The sequence below is a fragment of the Scyliorhinus torazame genome, chromosome 6, assembly GCF_047496885.1.
Source record: "Scyliorhinus torazame isolate Kashiwa2021f chromosome 6, sScyTor2.1, whole genome shotgun sequence".
Lineage (NCBI taxonomy): Eukaryota > Metazoa > Chordata > Chondrichthyes > Carcharhiniformes > Scyliorhinidae > Scyliorhinus > Scyliorhinus torazame.
In genome coordinates, this window is record NC_092712.1 from 139,829,366 (window position 1) to 139,849,444 (window position 20,079).

A 20,079-nucleotide genomic window follows, 5' to 3' on the forward strand; every position below is an offset into this window, starting at 1 on the left:
ACCATGTATGCCAACCAGACAGCGATGTTCACTGCCGTGGTTGGATCCACAGCTCTGCAGGTGGCCATCCGGCAGCGTAGACTGTGACGGCCCACAGTGGCTGCAGATGCAGCGGCTGCTGCTGCAGCAGAGGGGATGGCCGCGGAGTGGCCCGTCGTCGCCGCGCAGGCCGCAGGCGCTCAGGCCCGGTATGTTTAGGGGGATGCCGAGGGGAACATTGATCCCCCCGATGGCGAGGAATGCACTGGAAGCGGGCACTGATATCGAAGTGCTCGGGGGGGGGGAGGAGGAGGAGGAGGAGCCACTGATGATGGTGTCCGGGCGCCACAGGCGTCCAGCAAGGCCGAGGGTGTACCGTGACAGAATGTCGTTCGAGGCTCTACTGGACATCACATGCAGGAGGAGACTACGGTTCAGCAGGGAGATGGTCGCACATATATGCCACCTCGTGGCGCACCTCGCACCACTTGGAATGGGTGGAGGAAACGCGATACCAGTCTCCGTCAAGGTGACGGTGGCCCTAATCTTTTACGCTACCGGTTCCTTCCAGGCGCCGAGTGGGGACCTATCCGGGATCTCACAGGCATCGGTCCACAGGTGCATCAGGGCCATGACCGACGTCTTGTACGCCATCGGGGACAGGTACATTATATTCCCCGAGGACTTAGCACAGCAGGAAGCACGGGCACGTGGATTTGCCAAGGTGGTCGGGATACCGATGGTCCAGGGTGTCATCGATGGTGTGCACGTCCCCATCGCCCACCTGCAGACAACAGGGAAGTGTTCATGAACAGAAATGGAGCAAACTCCATGAACATTCAGGTGGTGTGCGACCCCCACAGGAAGATCATGCACGTGCGTGCAAGGTACCCCGGGAGTGTGCATGACGCCTACATTCTGGCACCGTCGTTCATCCCCGCAATGTTCGATGGATGCCCCCACCCCCCGGCTGAGGGGCTGGTTGCTGGGCAACAGGGGCTATCCATTGAGGTCATGGCTGATGACGCCAATACGGAGGCCTCACACCAACGCGGAGAGCCTATACAACGAGGCCCATGCAGCAACCAGGGGTGTGGTGGAGCGGTGCTTCGGCCTGCTGAAGATGCGATTCAGATGCCTGGACTGCTCTGAAGGGGCCCTGCAGTACTGGCCCGACAGGGCCGGTCGCATAGTTGTGGTCTGCTGTGCTCTGCACACCATTGCCATGCAGAGGGGAGTTGCACTAGTGGAGGAGTCGGAGGGAGGACACGACGGCACCGGAGCCAATGCAAACAAAGGGGAGGAGGAAGAGGAGGAGGAGGAGAAGGAGGATGACATGCATCAGGGTGCGGGGAGGGGCGCAGGACACAGACAATGCCCTAGTGCTGGTTACGTCCTGCAGGCTGCACGACGGCACCGTCGAGGACAGCGGGAACGCGACGCGTTGGTGGCCGCAAGGTTCACGCACCGTGGGGGAGGGATTCGCTGAACACTGCCACTTGCACCGCCAGTCCTGCACACGAGCACCACGGTGTGGGAGACAGCAGTGCCGCTAGCTCAAGGTCATCTTCTGTCAGGAAGTCTGGTGTGTACTGGTCCCCTTCATGGCCCGGCGCAAGGTGCATGTGGCCCATGTCATGTTGCCCTCCAGGTGAATCCGTGGACTGTGTGGCCGTTCTCTATGCGTCATCGCCACTGTCCATCCTGTGCCCCTCAGTATTGTCTCTGCCCGTCGTATGTGCTTCCCCATCCAGCTCTCAGACTGAGAGGATAGCCCTCCTGTCTGACCGACTGCCACCCTCTGGCGTGCGCCCCTGGGTGCGCTTGAGGTTGGAGATGGTCGGCTGTGTCTTAGCCGAGGCAACCTTGGACGTTCGGCGGCTGGCCCTGGGGAACACAACGATACGGGGTTCGTTAGACACGCTGGGCCGGGTGTATGGTGGTGGTGGGGGCAGTGTGTGAGGGGGGGAGGGGATCGGGGGTGCAGTGGCATGAGTGTGAGGGGGGAGGGGATTGAGGGTGCAGTGGCCAGAGTGTGAGGGGGGAGGGGATCGAGGGTGCAGTGGCCAGAGTGTGAGGGGGGAGGGGATCGGGGGTGCAGTGGCATGAGCGTGAGGGGCGAGGGGATCGAGAGTGCAGTGGCCAGAGTGTGAGGGGGGGGGGGATCGAGGGTGCAGTGGCCAGAGTGTGAGGGGGGAGGGGATCGAGGGTGCAGTGGCCAGAGTGTGAGGGGGGAGGGGATCGAGGGTGCAGTGGCCAGAGTGTGAGCGGGGCGATGATGGGTTGGGGAGGGGGGGGTGGTGAGGACATGCAGGATTGTCTCACTTGCTTCTGTGCCTCCGACCTGGCAAGTCGCGACCTCCCGGGTGGCGGATCCCCCAACGAGGTCCAGGGCCCTCTGCTCGTGAACATTTAGGGAGTGCAGCACAGGAGAACCCCCTCCGGTTCTCATACGCTCAGGTTGGTTGTGCGCTGTCTTGTTCTGGTGGGGGGCGGGGTTGGATAAAGCATCACAATTAGGCGGGTATCATCAGGGCGTGCAGATATAGGCTATATTAATGCTGGGTGAGGGGACAGTTGGAGCCACGCCATGGCATCTCTCCAGGGGGGGTCCCAGTGCTCATGTGGGTCGAGTACAACGCTGTGCACCCTGAACCCCCCCCCACCCACCCAACCCCCCACCCCACTTCCCCCCCTCATGCCTGGTGAGGTGACCCGGGGTTACCCTCATGGCACTTACCCTGGCAGACCGAGTGAGGTCGTGCAGTTTCTTCCGACACTGCTCCCCGGACCGGGGTTGTGCCCCACAGCACTCACAGCGGTGCCAACTTCACGCCAACCACGCCTCACCGTGCTGGATGGCTGGCGATGCCCACGTCTTGGGCAGAGGGTGGCCCTTCGGTTTGCTACCTCATCGAGGAGGGTGTCCAGGTCCGTGTCCCAAAACTTCGGTGTGGCTCATCGGGGCTCAGACATCTCTCCTCCTTCTCGTCCTCCTTGGTCCTTCCGTGCACGAATCACGCCATGTATGGCGCAGCGCTTGTCATTCGGGCGTCGCGCGCTTATGACGCTGCTTTCGCACCACGCCCCTGGGTTCCTCGCAGCCCCGCTCCTAGCCCATTTTCGGGCCTTGAATCGATCGCGATCGGGGCCGTTTCGCGCCGTCGTGAAACTCGACGGCATTCACGACGGCGTGGGCACTTAGTCGCGGGAGCGGAGAATCGCGCCTAAGGAGTAGGGTTGTGACAAGGGATGAATGTTGGGTGCAGGGCATCAGAAGGGAATGTATTAAAATTCACAGCTGTGACCATCTAAATGTCCTGGGGTATCCAGTAGACCTCAAGGTTCACATGGACGATCAATTAACCCTGTACATGATAGATGGGCAGCCATTGAACTCGCCTGCTGGAGACCCATGCGTTGTTGATATTAAGGGATTGAACAACCAGACATGAGCCCATAGTCAACTCTTAAGGAGTGAGGACAAAGACCGTAACTGGTCAAGTGATGATATTGAATGGGCAGCAGACATTTGAGTTAGGCTGGCAGCAGGAGACGGTGTAGGACTGACAGTATCCAGTACCAGAAGGACAGAGGATGCATGAGAAGATTTGAGGGTTTCCGGATGGAACACCAACCTGACTGTCTTCCTCGCTTTCTCTCATCCCTCCCAGAGTGCCAATTCGTGTCAGGATGAAGCCTGTGGAATTAGAACATAGAACATAGAACATAAAACATTACAGCGCAGTACAGGCCCTTCGGCCCTCGATGTTGAACCGACCTGCGAAACCACTCTAAAGCCCGTCTACGCTATTCCCTTATCGTCCATATGTCTATCCAATGACCATTTGGATGCCCTTAGTGTTGGCGAGTCCACTACTGTTGCAGGCAGGGCATTCCACGCACTTACTACTCTCTGAGCAAAGAACCTACCTCTGACATCTGTCTTATATCTATCTCCCCTCAATTTAAAGCCATGTCCCCTCATGCTAGACATCACCATCCGAGGAAAAAGGATCTCACTGTCCACCCTATCCAATCCTCTGATCATCTTGTATGCCTCAATGAAGTCACCTCTTAATCTTCTTCTCTCTAACGAAAACAGCCTCAAGTCCCTCAGCCTTTCCTCATAAGATCTTCCCTCCATACCAGGCAACATTCTGGTAAATCTCCTCTGCACCCTTTCCAATGCTTCCACATCCTTCCTATAATGCGACGACCAGAATTGCACGCAATACTCCAAATGCGGCCGCACCAGAGTTTTGTACAGCTGCAACATGACCTCATGGCTCCGAAACTCTTATCCCTCTACCAATAAAAGCTAACACACCGTACGCCTTCTTAACAACCCTCTCAACCTGGGTGGCAACTTTCAGGGATCTATGTACATGGACACCGAGATCTCTCTGCTCATCCACACTGCCAAGAATCTTACCATTAGCCCAGTACTCTGTATTCCTGTTATTCCTTCCAAAATTAATCACCTCACACTTTTCTGCATTAAAATCCATTTGCCACCTCTCAGCCCAGTGCTGCAGCTTATCTCTGACCCTGTGTAACTTGTAACATTCTTCCGCACTGTCCACAACTCCACCGACTTTAGTGTCATCTGCAAATTTACTCACCCATCCTTCTACGCCCTCCTCCAGGTCATTTATAAAAATGACAAATAGCAGTGGCCCCAAAGCAGATCCTTGTGGTACACCACTAGTAACTGGACTCCAGTCTGAACATTTCCCATCAACCACCACCCTTTGTCTTCTTCCAGCTAGCCAATTTCTGATCCAAACTGCTAAATCACCCTGAAACCCATGCCTCTGTTTTTTCTGCAGTAGCCTACCGTGGGAAACCTTATCAAACGCTTTACTGAAATCCATATACACCACATCAACTGCTTTACCCTCATCCACCTGTTTGGTCACCTTCTCAAAGAACTCAATAAGGTTTGTGAAGCACGACCTACCCTTCACAAAACGGTGTTGACTATCTCTAATCAAATTATTCCTTTCCAGGTGATTATACATCCTATCTCTTATAATTTTTCCAAGATTTTGCCCACAACAGAAGTAAGGCTCACTGGTCTATAGTTACCGGGGTTGTCTCTACTCCCCTTCTTGTACAAGGGGACAACATTTGCTTTCCTCCAGTCTTCTGGCACTATTCCTGTAGACAAAGATGACTTAAAGATCAAAGCCAAAGGCTCAGCAATATTCTCCCTAGCTTCCCAGAGAATCCTAGGATAAATCCCATCCAGCCCAGGGGTCTTATCTATTTTCACACTGTCCAGAATTGCTAACACCTCCTCTTTATGAACCTCAAGCCCTTCTAGTCTAGTAGGCTGAATCTCAGTATTCTCCTCGACAACATTGTCTTTTTCCTGTGTGAGTACTGATGAAAAATATTCATTTAGCACCTCTCCTATCTCCTCGGACTCCACGCACAACTTCCCACTACTGTCCTTGACTGGCCCGACTCTTACCCTAGTCATTCGTTTATTCCTGACATATCTATAGAAAGCTTTAGGGTTATACTTGATCCTACCTGCCAAAGACTTCTCATGTCCCCTCCTGGCTCTTCTTAGCTCTCTCTTTAGGTCCTCCCTAGCTACTTGTAACTCTCGAGCGCCCGAACTGAACTTTCATGTCTCATCTTTACATAAGCCTCCTTCTTCCTCTTGACAAGTGTTTCGACTGCTTTAGTCAACCACGGTTCCCTTGCTCGACCACTTCCTCCCTGCCTGACAGGTACATACTTATCAAGGACACGCAGTAGCTGTTTCTTGAACAAGCTCCACATTTCCATTGTGCCCATCCCCTGCAGTTTTCCTCTCCATCCGATGCATCCTAAGTCATGCCTCATCGCATCATAATTGCCTTTCCCCCAGATATAACTCTTGCCCTGCGGTATATACCTATCCCTTTCCGTCACTAAAGTAAACATAATCGAATTGTGGTCACTATCACCAAAGTGCTCACCTACCTCCAAATCTAACACCTGTCCTGGTTCATTACCCAGTACCAAATCCAATATGGCCTCGCCTCTCGTTGGCCTATCTACATACTGTGTCAGGAAACCCTCCTGCACACATTGGCAATCATTTGCTTTACAGCGTTGGAATTGAATTGAATTTGATTTATTTTCACGTATACCGAGGTACAGTGAGTATTGTTCTGGAGGAGGGCAGGTTTCAGCGATTAGAAAATGTTCAACCCAGGGAGGACACAAGCCAGGAGTCCAGAGGGCCACTGGGCAGGCCGAAGAGCTGGCCAGCAACAGGCCAAAGAGGGGACTTGAGGCTTCGGAGAATGAGACCTAGGGTTGACAGCACCTGAGTGTCCTTCATGGAATTGTCGGACACCATGTGCCGCAAGAGTCTCAACTTCAACAAGGAGACAGTGCGGCACCTCTACTATGTTTTAGCAAGCCTCGGACCACATGGAGGAAGGGGGTACCCATTCCTTGTGGCCGTCAAGGTCACGGCAGCAACAAACCGTTAATTCCAGGGCTCAAGCATTGATCTCAGTGGGATATCTCAGTCATCAGCTGACAAATGCATCTGCAAGTTCAGGGATGCTCTGCATGCCCAGGCCTCAGCTTAGATAAACCTCAACCTCAACTAGGTTGAACAGGATGAGAGGACTGCGGGATTTTCATCCATCTTTGGACAGTCACAGTTCCAGGGCGCCATTGATCGGAGACATGTGGCTTGAAGAACACTGTGGCATCATGGAATCTCCTTCATCAATAACAAAGGGACCCACACCCTTAATGTTGAGCTTGTCTGTGATCACCGCATGAACATGATGTACGTCCGTGCATGCTTCACTGAGAACATGCTTGACAGCTTTGTCCTGTGGCATTTGCAGATCTCCGGGGTCTTCGAGGGCCACAGCAAGCTGCCATGATGGCTCGTGGAGGATAAGGGATACCCTTTGATGTCTTGGCTGATAACACCAGTGCAGAGGTCTGAGACCGATATGGAGTCCCATTATAATGAGACTCCCATTGTCACCCGATCAGATATGGAACGGTGCACTGATGTTCTGAAAATGCACGTCTGCTGCCTCGACCGGTCCGATGGGGCATTTTAGTACAGCCGCAGAGGGTCTCCGGCATTGTTACCATGTGCAATGCCCTCCACAACTTGGCGCAACAGTAGAACGATATGCTGGAGGAGGACGAGGTAGAACGGGGCACTTCCTCTGATGAGGAGGAGGATCAGGAGGGAGTGGAAGGATAGACATAGGAGGATCCCGAGGATGAAGGACAGGTGGCGACAAGGGTGCACATGGGCAGGTGGACCAGGGATTCTCTTAACATTTCCAGGCTCCCTCAGTAGGAGATTTGCTGTCCAGCCCCCCCCGCTGTGAATGGTTCATTGACCTCTGAACAGGATGCTGGGCCTGCTTTGTCCATGTGCTGGAGTCACTTGTCAAGGCAGGAAGGTAATGAGACTCACAGCGAGGAATGCTATGATGCTCCTCTGCTTCTGCTTACGTCTGACTCCTGTCCATCTGTTGACTGCCCACTGACTCCCAGGCTCATTCCTTTGTTCCACAGCTTTTAAGGGAAAGAGGAAAGGTGAAGGGTTCAAAGAGGGAGGCCACCATCAGTACAAGATGTCTGTCACTGTGGGTTTCATTGAGTCTGACCATTGGCACTGCTTGGAGGGCCTGTGGGGGGAGCTGAGTTTAGATGTGGTAACGGCCTTTCCCTGTGGGAATCAGGTCTAAGACAGTGGGATGTTAAGGCTTTGAACAAGAATTTGTTTTAATTAGGTGAGTAGTGATAGAGACACATTGTTTAAACCCTAACTACCAGTGCCTAACTTCACCCATGCCCATTTTCTGCTCCTAGAAGTCCATAATCTTACGAGAACTACTGCTACGTCTCAGTGTGTTACCAGGACACACATCATTTATCTGCCACAGGCCAACCTCACTGTCGGAACAGATCCGTTCCCGGCTCTCTGCTGTGATCTTCCTTGCCCTTTCCTTGAAGTGAGTCAAAAAGAGCAGCTCAGGCATGCCCTCATCCATCTCCCTGCACCTGTTATGGGCTATCTTCTCCTGCAGTAAACCAAAGGTAAACTGTGAGCCGAACACCTGACACGTCTGAGATCGACAACAAGAGGTCGTTTGTCGTAAACATCCAACTGGCTCGCTAATGTCATTTAGGGAAGGAAATCTGCCATCCTTACCTTATCTGGCCTGCATGTGACTCCGGACACACAGCAATGCCCTAGGAAGCCACTCAGTTGTATTCAATCGCTACAAAAACATGAAAAAGGAATGAAATCAGATGGATCACCCGGCATCGACCCAGCAACGACAACGGCAAACCCAACCCTGTCGACCCTCCTGAGAAACATCTGGGGGCTTGTGCCAAAGTTGGGAGAGCTGTCTCACAGACTAGTTAAGCAGCAGCCTGACATAGTCATACTCACTGAATCATACCTTACAGACAATGTCCCAGACACCACTGTCACCCTGTCTCACCAGCAGGACATATCCAGCAGAGGCGGTGGCACAGTGTTATACAGTTGAGAGGGAGTTGCCCTGGGATCCTCAATATCGACTCTGGACCCAGGATAAACATGGGTAAGGAAAACCCCTTCTGATTATCATGTACCGTCCACCATCAACTGATGAATCAATACTCTTCCACGTTGAACACCACTTGGAGGAAGCACTGATGGTGGCAAGTGCACAGAATATACTCTGGGTGAGGGACTTCAGTGTCCAAGAGTAGCTCGGTAGTACCATTACAGACTGAGCTGGCCAGGTCCTAAAGGACATAGCTGCTAGACTGAGGCTGCTGCAGGTGATGAGGGAACTAACAAGAGGGAAAAAATAATGAATTTGTTTTTTCCAATTAAGGGGCAATCTACCTACCCTGTACATCTTTTGGTTGGGGGAATGAGACCCACGCAGACACACAGAAAATTTGAGTGTCTGCGTGGCCAGGGGCCAGGATCAAATCTGGTCCTCGGCACCGCGAGGCAGCAGTGCCAACAGACAAAATACTTGACTGCATCCTCACCAACCAGCCTGCTGCAGATGTATCTGGCCAGTACAGTATCAGTAGAAGTGACCACCACACATTCCTTGTGGAGACAAAGTCCAGTCTTTACATTGAGGATACCCTCCACCGTGTTGTGTGGCACTGTGCAAAATGGGATAGACTTCGAACAGATCTAGAAACTCGAGACTGGGCAACAATGAGGCACTGTGGGCCAGAATTGTTTTCAAGCAGCAGAATTGTATTCCACCACAATCTTCAAACTCATGGCCTGGCATATCTCCCAGTCTACCATTACAACCAAGCCTAGGGATCAACCCTGGTTCAATGAAGTGTCCAGGAGAACATGCCAGGAACAACACCAGGCATACGTAAAAATGAGGTGAAGCTGGTGAAGCTACAACATCGGATAACTTGTGTGCCAAACAGCATTAGCAGCAAGTAATAGACAGAACTAAACGACTCTGTCATGATATTCAGGTGAACATCACAGCACATACATACACACATAATGATGGACAGATCAACGGACCAATCAACACACAAAACACGACAGCCAATCACGGACAAGAGCATACAAAGCAGGGAACACGACACTTCCTGGGCACTCGAGCAGGAGAGGGCTCAGGGCACAGACCTCATTGCCAGCCACTCAGAGGTTCACCATGTGCTGAATACCAGAGTTTAATATGTTAATAGTTCATTGAAATAAAACTGCGTTGTACCATTCGCAACCGTGTTGGTTCGTCTGTGTATCAGAGTACCCAACACTTCATGATACCAGGAGTGATTTGACACCTACCCACAAATCTGCCATTCTGCGCCATGGACACCGTCAACACACCGCAGCCGCTGCAAGTCGCTGGGAACCTCGGTGTAAATTGGAAGCTGTTCAAGCAGCGCTTCCAGCTCTTTCTGGAAGCCAACGAAAGAGAGAGCGCCTCAGACACCAGAACGATCGCCATCCTCCTCACCACCGGTTCACTGTTGAAACTGACCACCGCCCCCTGGTCAGCATCATAAACAAGGACCTGAACGAGATGACCCCTCGCCTCCAGCGCATCCTACTTAAACTCAGGAGGTATGACTTCCAACTGGTCTACGCCCCAGGGAAGGACCTTATCATTGTGGATGCCCTATCGAGAGCAGTGAGCACGCCGCCAGATTTGGAGTTGTTCGTATGTCAGGTCGAGGCGCAGGTGGCCTTCACATCGGCAAATCTGCCAGCTGACGACTCCAGTCTGGCCCGTATTCGTCGAGAGACTGCGGCCGACCCCCTTCTACAACGTGTGATGCGCCACATGACGGGAGGGTGGCTCAAAGGGCAGTGCCCGCAGTTCTACAATGTCCGAGACGACCTGGCCGTCATTGATGGTGTCCTTCTGAAGCTGGACCGGATTGTGATTCCGCACAGCATGCGCAAGCTGGTTCTCGACCAACTACACGAAGGCCACCTGGGGTCGAGAAGTGCAGAAGGAGGGCCCGAGAGGCGGTATACTGGCCGGGAATCAGTGGTGATATTGCCAATATGGTGCTCAACTGCCCAACCTGCCAGAGGTTTCAGCAGGCGCAACCTCCTGAAACGCTTCTGCCCCATGAGCTGGTGACGTTCCCCTGGGCGAAGGTGGGTGTGGACCTCTTTCACGCGCTCGGCAGGGACTATGTCATCGTCATTGACTACTTCTCCAACTACCCTGAGGTCATACGCCTGCACGATTTGACGTCGTCCGCTGTCATAAGGGCCTGCAAAGACACCGTCGCTCGCCACGGCATTCCGATGACGGTCATGTCGGACAATGGGCCCTGTTTCGCCAGCCAGGAATGGTCATCGTTTGCTGCCTTGTATGGCTTCACACACGTGACGTCTAGCCCTCTGCACCCACAGTCCAACGGAAAGGCGGAGAAGGGCGTTCACAGTGTCAAGTGGCTCCTCTGTAAGGCTGCTGCTGCCGGATCGGATTTTTGCCTCGCCCTGCTGGCCTACCGCTCGGCCCCACTAGCCACTGGTCTCTCACCAGCCCAGCTGTTGATGGGTCGCGCCCTCAGGACTACTGTGCCTTCCATTCTGGCGCTCACAATCGACCATGCTCCGGTACTGCATAGAATGCAACTGCAGTGCGGTCGCCAGAAGAGGTCATATGACACACGGGCAACTGATCTTCCCGCCTTGGCCCCTGGAGACGAAGTCCACATCCACCTACCAGAAGGTGGCTGGTCAGCACCTGCCGAAGTTCTCCGACGCGTGGCTCCCCGCTCGTTCCTGGTTCGCATGCCAGATGGATCCGTTCGTAGGCGCAATCGCCGGGCTCTTCACCTACATCCACGCTTGATACGAGACCTTGCACCGACACCGTGCCCTCCTGTTGTTCCTGATTTCGACTTCGTGGAGCTGCCTGCTACCATGCCCCTTCCGGCGTCGCCCGTGGCTAGGCCCATTCCTCAGCCGGTGGTTCCAGACCTACCCTTGAGGCGGTCAACCCGAATTCGTCGCCCACCTACTAGACTGGACTTATGAGACTGTTTATGCATTGAACTCATGCAACCACTTTGTTAATATGTTTATGTTCTTATCGTTACAGGAATTTGTTTTATCGTTCAACATTTCCCCGTTCTTTGTTTATGGTACAACCTCGTTGTTATGTCACACCCGACATTGCCCCTTGTATATAGTTAAGCCCATGTACATGCTGTAAATATTGCACACACACACACATTTAGCTACACTCAGTACACATCTCTATTTATAAACACGTAGGCACATAATCCTGTAAAAAAAGGGGGGATGTCATGATATTCAGGTGAACATCACAGCACATACATACATACATAATGATGGACAGATCAACGGACCAATCAACACACAAAACACGACAGCCAATCACGGACAAGAGCATACACAGTACAATGCAGGGAACACGGCACTTCCTGTGCACTCGAGCAGGAGAGGGCTCAGGGCACAGACCTCATTGCCAGCCACTCAGAGGTTCACCATGTGCTGAATACCAGAGTTTAATATGTTAATAGTTCATTGAAATAAAACTGCGTTGTACCATTCGCAACCGTGTGGGTTCGTCTGTGTATCAGAGTACCCAACACTTCAGACTCCACAACCAATGCATCAGATCTAAGCTCTGCAGTCCTGCCACCTCCTCAGTGAGTTGTTTAATTGTGCACTACCATTCACGATTGGATGAGGTTCCACAAATATCCCCATCCTCAATGATGGAGGAGCCCAGCACATATGTGCTGAAGCATTCGCAATAATCTTCAGCCAGAAGTACTGAGTGGATGATCCATCTCGGTATCCTCCGGAGGTCCCCAACATCTTCAGCCAATACGACTCACTCCAACTGATATCAAGAAATGGCATTAGAAACTGCAAAGGCTATGGGTCCTGACAATATTCCAACAATAGTACTGAATACTTGTGCTCCAGAACTTGCCGCACCCCTAGCCAAGCTGTTCCAGTACAGCTACAACACTGGCATTTACCCGGCAGCATGGAAAATTGCCCAAATGTGTCCTGTACACAAGAAACAGGACAAATTCAACCCAGCCAATTACTGCCCTATCAGTCAACTCTCCATCATCAGCAAAGTGATGGAAGGAGTCATCAACACTGCTATCAAATGGCACTTATTCAGCAATAACCTGCTTAAGGACACTCAGTTTGGATTCCACCAGAGTCACTCAGCTCCTGATTTCATTACAGCCTTGGGGAAATCTCTGCTGGTTGGAGTCATACCTGGCACAAAGGAAGTTGGTTATGGTGCTAGAGGATCAATCATCTCAGCTCCCAAACATCACTGCAGGAGTTCCTTAGGGTAGTGGCCTGGGCCTAACCATCTTCAGCTGCTTCATCAATGACCCCCCTTCGATCATAAAGTCAGAAGTGGGGTTGCTCGCGAAATGTTCATCACCATTCATGACTCTTCAGATAATGAAGCAGTGCATGTTCAAATGCAGCAAGACCTGGACAATATCCAGGCTTGGCCTAAGAACTGGCAAGAATCTAACCATTGCCCCTTGACATTCAATGGGTTTACCATCGCTGAATCCTCCACAATCACAATCCTGGGAGTTACTGAAACTGAACGGGACTAGCCACATTAATACTGTGGCTACCAGAGCAGTGTGACAATATGTATATTGTAAGAATAGTGAAGGGTTAACAATTTATTGTAACAGCATCCAACCACTAAATGGCGATCAAGTGCATACACGTGGATCACGTGATACTCTTGATTTGGGGAGAAGGCTGTTAGGCGAGATAGGGGCTGGTTTAGCACAGTGTGCTAAACAGCTGGCTTGTAATGTAGAACAAGGCCAGCAGCGCGGGTTCAATTCCCGTACCGGCCTCCCCAAACAGGTGCCGGAGTGTAGCGACTAGGGGCTTTTCACAATAACTTCATTGAAGCCTACTTGTGACAATAAGCGATTATTATTATTATTACCGTCCTCGATCAGGATGACTGAATTCACCCTCCCACCACTGCCACTCGACCAGTGCATTGCTTTTGTCTGTCAGCTAACCAGCCTAGACTACTGCTCCCCTTGGCAAGATGATGCAGCCTCCAGTGGGGCATTTTAGGCTCAATTCTGTTTGAGGTCACTCTGCAAGGACATGTGCAGTCCTTTCCAGTGGAAGTCAGAAAATATATAGTAGTCATACTACAGCCACTGGGATAGCACTGCAACAGAGCACTAGGACAGGCAAAGGCACAAAATGAATGCACAAGAGCAATGAGTTTACTTTTAGATGGTTGAATTTATATTTTGGTTTGGAATGTTTATTTTGGGTGGTTTTGTTTTTGCATTGTAGGAAAGAAGACACAGTTACAGTCACTAACAGAGGATGGGCAAGGGATAGGATTGTTACTTAATGAAGAAATGGGATTATTTTCGCTGATATCACTATCATTCTTACAATCTCCACAGCGTAGAGTAAGAATAAGAATCTTTTTGTCACAAGTAGGCTTACATTAACACTGCAATGAAGTTACTGTGAAAATCCCCTGGTCGCCACATTCCGGCGCCTGTTCGGATACACAGAGGGAGAATTCAGAATATCCAAATTACCTAACAGCACGTCTTTCAGGACTTGTGCAAGGAAGCAGGAGCGCCCGGAGGAAACCCACGCAGACACAGGGAGAACGTGCAGACTCCACACAGACAGTGACCCAAGCTGGGAATTGAACCTGGGACCCTGGAGCAGTGAAGCAACAGTGCTACCCACTGTGCTACCGTGCTCATCGAATCTGCACAGACCCTCCGAAAGAGCACCTCAATCCCCCGCCCTATCCTCATAACCACATCTAACCTTTGGGCACTAAAGGAGCAATTTAGCATGGCCAGTCCACTTAACCTGTGCATCTTTGGACTGTGGGAGGAAACGAGCACCCAGAGAACACCAATGCAGGCACGGGGAGAAAGTGCAAACTCCACACTGCTTACTGATAGCCCAGCTAGAAAGGGGTCGTGAGGCAGCCACCAATCCTTCCTGTTCCTCCTATTGCTCCTCTGTAGTGTTTTGCAATATAACTTGTGTCAAGGGCTGCCTTGTGAAGCATGCAGCAAACAATGACGAGCCAAATACAAATGCTCTCCAAATACTACCTGTATCCTCCAGAGTGGTCCAGACAGCAGAAGCATTGCTTAAGCACCCCGATAGATTGCACTATCACATATTGTTTGGCAGTATGACTTTCATTATATGCATATAATGGCACTACCACTGTGCTAAATGGGATAGACTTTGAATAGAACTACTAATTCAAGACTGGGCATCCATGAGGCACTGTGGGCCATCAGCAGAAGCAGAATTTTATTCTACCACAATCTGCAACCTCATGGTCTGGCATAGACACCACTCTACTATTACCAGCAAACCAGGGGATCAAATCTGGTTGTAGAAGGTGTAGCCACCTAAAATGGCTGATTCCCGATTAATTTGGCCAAACCCCGATGTAAAATGGCGAACTGAAAAGGCTGATGGGAAAATCAGCACATCAACCCAGCCATCTGCAGTTTAATCGGCGATTCCCGGGAACAATTGCAACAAATTAGCAACTGAAAGCCGATCCAAACCTCTCAGCGCCAGCAGTGGCCGAGACAAAGAAAGGTGAACGACCACCCCCCGATCAAGGAATCGCCCCACTATTGGAGCATATCAAACCCAGTGATTAGGACCAAGTCCAATCACTTGGGACCAGGGTCAAGATCCGTCCCGAGAGGCGGGAAACCCCTGGGAACTATAAAGATAGGGGCCAAGTTCAGATCGCCCCTTCTTCTCCTACTCGCAACCTTCGAGATCCTTCGACGAAAGAACAAGTAAGTCTTACTCCAGCGATCGCTACCAGATAGGTGTTCCAGACTATCGACCCGTACCAGCCTTTTTGCATCCTGCAGGCCAGACCCAATTCGATAAGCCATTTGTTTCCCTGACCTGGTGGGCCATCGCCAAAGTTAAGTATTGGCCTTTAGTGGTAGGTAATAGTCTAGAAGTAGCATTATTGTATAAGTATTGATTGCTGTATATAATAAATGATCGTTGATTTAACATTTACTAAGGGGTGTGCAGTATTATTAATCATTACTTGAGCTTGAACCATGTGGCGTTATCAGAAAGATACCTGGCGACTCGTGAGCAAAGGTGACAGAATTAGAGCTAATAAAACTAAGGCTAGTAAGAGCAACAAAGGAGTGCAGGAGGGCATGCCAGGCACAACATCAGGCAGACCTAAATATAAGCTGTCAATCTGGTGGAGTTACAACACAGGACTACTTACATGCCAAACAGCATATGCAGCAAGAAATGGATAGAGCTAAGTGATTCCACAACCAATGAATCAAATCTAAGCTCTGCAGTCCTGTCACATCCAGTTGTGAAAGTGGTGGACAGTGTACAATTAAACAACTCACTGGAGGAGGTGGCTCCACCACTATCCCCAATATCAATGATACGGGAGCCCAGCATATCTGTGTAACTGATAAGGCTGAAGGATTCGCAAAAATCTTCAGTCAGCAGTGCCAAGTGGATGGTCAATTTTGGCCTCCTCCAGAGGCCCCCAGCATCACAGATGCCAGTCTTCAGCCAATATGATTCACTCCACGTGATATCAACAAATGGTTGAAGGCACGAGATACTGAAAAGGATATAAACCCTGACAATACTGCAGCAATAGTACTAAAGACTTCTGCTTCAGAACTGACTGCATCCCTAGCCAAGCTGCAGCAGTACAATTAGAACACTGGCATCTACCTGACAATGTGGAAAATTGCCCAGTTATGTCATGGATACAAAAAGCATTTTAAATTCAACCCGACCAATTATCTCCCTAGCAACTCTCAATCATCATAAAAGTGATGGAAGGAGTCATCAACAGTGCTATCATGTGGCATTGCTCAGTCAAAACCTACTCACTGATACTCAGTTTGGGTTCCACCAGGGTCACTCAGCTCCTGGCCTCATTACAGTCTTGGTTTAAACATGGACCATAGAGCTGATCTCTGGAGATGAGGTGAGAGTGATTGCCCTCGGCATCAAGGAAGTATTTGACCGATTACAGCATCAAGGAACACTAGCAAAACTGGATTCAATGGGAATCGGAAGAAAATTCTCTGTTGGTTGGAATCATACTTGGCACAAAGGAAGATGGTTGTGATGGTTGGAGATCAATCATCTCAGTTCCAGGGCATCACTGCAAGTGTTCCTCAGGGTCGTGTCCTTGGCCCAACCATCTTCAGCTGCTTCATCAATGATCTTCCTTCCATTATAAAGTCCGAAGTGGAGATGTTCGCTGATGATTGCACAATATTCAGGACCATTCAAGACTCTTCATGTCCATCTTCAAATGAAATGTGATGTGCACAATGCCCAAGCAATGACCGTCTCCAACAAGAGAGAATCGAACCATCACCCTTTGGGCATTACCATTGCTGAATTCCCCATTATCAACAGTCTGGAGGTCACCGTTGATCAGAAACTGAACTAGACTAGCCACATAAATGCTGTAGCTACGAGAGTAGGTCAGAGACTAGGAATCCTGCAGTGAGTAACTCACTAACCGACCTGCCAAAGTCTGTCCACCTGAAAGACACAAATTAGGAGTGTGATGGAAAACGTTCTACTTGCCTGCATGAGTGCAGCTCTATCAATGCTCAAAAAGTTCAACACCATCCAGGACAAAGCTGTCTGCTTGATTGGCTCCCCTTCCACAAACACTGACTTCCTCCACCACTTGCGCACAGTAGCAGCTGTTTTTACCACCTACAAGGTGCATTACAGGAGCTCACTAAAGCTCCATTAGCAGCACCTTCCAAATGCATTAACGCTACCAGCTGGAAGGACAAGGGCAGGAGATGCATGGGGACACCATCACCTGGAAATTCCCCTTGAAGTAACTCACCATCCTGACTTGGAAATATGTCACTGTTCCTTCACTGTCGCTGGGTCAAAATCCTGGAACTCCCTCCTTAACAGCACTGTGGGTGTACCTACACAACAGGAACTGCAGCAGTTCAAGAAGCCAGCTAGCCAGCACTTCTCGAGGTCAATTATGGATGGGTAATAAATGCTGGCCTAGCCAGTGACACACAAAATCCACAAATGAATAAAGAAAATATACTACCCGTATGTCCATAGATTGCAAATTAGAGTCATAAGAAAGTTAGGTGGGCTTACTGGGTTACGGGGATAGGGTGGAGGTGTGGGCTTAAATAGGGTGCTCTTTCCAAGGCCTGGTGCAGACTCGATGGGCCGAATGGCCTCCTTCTGCACTGGAAATTCTATGATTACGATTCTATAAGCTATGTGGTTAGTGGAAAGGCTTGTCATCCAGTACACACTGGTTTGGCCTGGTGGCTTAAATGCAAATAGTACAGTGGACTACCACAGAATGAAGGCATCTTGACTGATACCTGAATGCTGATACATACATGATGTGATGCATATGGTCAGAGACTATCTGGCTTGAGGAATTGGGGTTCGTTCCGGTTGCTGTAAATTTTAGAATTGACACTCAGTATCTGCAAAGTGATGTGCATGCAGAAAATGGCACATGCCGGCTCATCTCTGACAAGAGAGAATGAAATGTATTCAACCCTTTTTGCATCCAGGGCTTCAGTTATCTTCCCAAGCAACTGTGGGTGGTAAAATGTGAAATGTGCAATATCATTTTTCCATCCTTGAGAAACCAGATATATAAATGTCCATTGTCACGGTGGCCTTCACAGTCACTGGCAATGCTGCACTTGGCCTGCTCTGAGGCTGCAGTTGTGTCTGCAACAAGCGATAAATTTCAATGAGGACCTCCTTGGAAGGGAGATGTCCGACATATAACAGGGGTTCAGGTGGAAAGATTTATCCCTAAACACCCTAAGTTGATATGACTTGCTATCAAGTGATCTTCTCTTCCTCCTGCAGTAGCTTGTCCTCCTCTGTGTCACCTTTTATTGTTATCTTTGTTATGCTGCAGGCAAATGTGGCTGGGGCTGGGGGGTGGGGATATTCGACGATATGAGGTTAAGAAGGGGTATGAGTTGGAATAAGAACAGAAACTACTGGACAATCTCAGAAGTTCTGAAAGCATCTTGTGGAGAGTGAAGGGAGCTAATGTTTCGGGTCTGGGTGACTCTTTGTCAAAGCTAGAGAGAACTGGAAAGTTGGAGTGTTGAGCTCAAAAATCACAGCACTCATGTCAAATCAACATTGCACACTCATTAATGACCTGAACTGCCTACTCTGCATGATTCCAATGTAAATGCTCCCTGCACCCAATTTACCATCTGATGTGGCTCCTCTGTAGGGACTGAAAATATGGGCACTCAACAACCGAATTTTGTGACCAAACTTTACAGCAAAACATCATTAATATAGATTTATCCAATGGAAATAAAATATGACTCAAAGATTAACAGGAAAGACATGCCTTACTGACACAGGGGTGTATTTGATAATGCACCAGGCTTGCAATAGCCAACAACTTGAAGCCACGGGCTGAATTTTATTGTCATGACAGGGGTACCAATGACATGCTGGAAAGTCGGGATAACCACTCCTGGGCTGTTTGTGGGCCCCACCGTGCTGCCTATTTAGAGGTCAGGCAATGACTAAGCTGCTTTTGGGGCTGCCATTCCTTTAAAGGGCGGGATAACACCTGGAAGAGAGGATGCCATTTACGAATGCCACCTTCCCAACCAGGTAAGTACAATCTGGGGATGCTAAAGCCAGTCAGGCAAGGCCTGGCAAGGGGGTAAGGTGTGGAGGTTAGTGTTGATGAGGATGCGTGTGGTGTGTCTCGCCATGAAGTCAACAATTGCCACCAGGTGAACCCTCCATGTGCCACTGCGTGCCCAAATATCAGGACACCATCTCCCCCCGAGTCAAATATAAGTTGTCAGGCTTCACTGGGTGACTTTCCATGGGTGGTGGACTTTCCCACTATTGCTAAAATGCGAGTGGCAGCTGGAAGGCCCAGAAGCAGCCATTTAAGTGGCTCGAGGGGTTCTGCTTGGCAAGACCTCTTTTCACAGACCCTGCCACTGATAAAATGGCATGACGTCAGGAAGGTGACAGGCATGCCATTCCCAGCTTCCTTCACCAGATTACAAGCCTAGTGCTTCCCAGTCTGTCCCTGGAGGGCCAATAATATTTGGTTCCATATCTGTACAGAAGGAATCAACCCAGCCTTCTCAGTAGACCATACTCTTCTTTAGCATACCATTTAACAGTGTGCATTGTTAGATAGATCTGCTTGGAAGTCTAAGTTTTTAAACATTTTTCATGGCAATTTTTGTGAAGTGAGTTACTGGTATCACAGCAAGTGAAACTAGATATCTTGGACTTGAGTGGTCAGGGCAAACAATTTGTGTACTTCCTTAACCAATCCGACTGAAAAATAATTAAATGAATTGCACAAGGACCAAGAAGGAAACACAAATCAGACTGGGTGTATTCAATGCCAAAATAGGTCCAGAAATAAATGGAGGGAAAGATAGACTAGATTAAGAGGGAGAACAACATAGATACAAAAATAAGCCATTTTGCAATTCAAAGTCATCTTCACTCCTAGCTAAAAT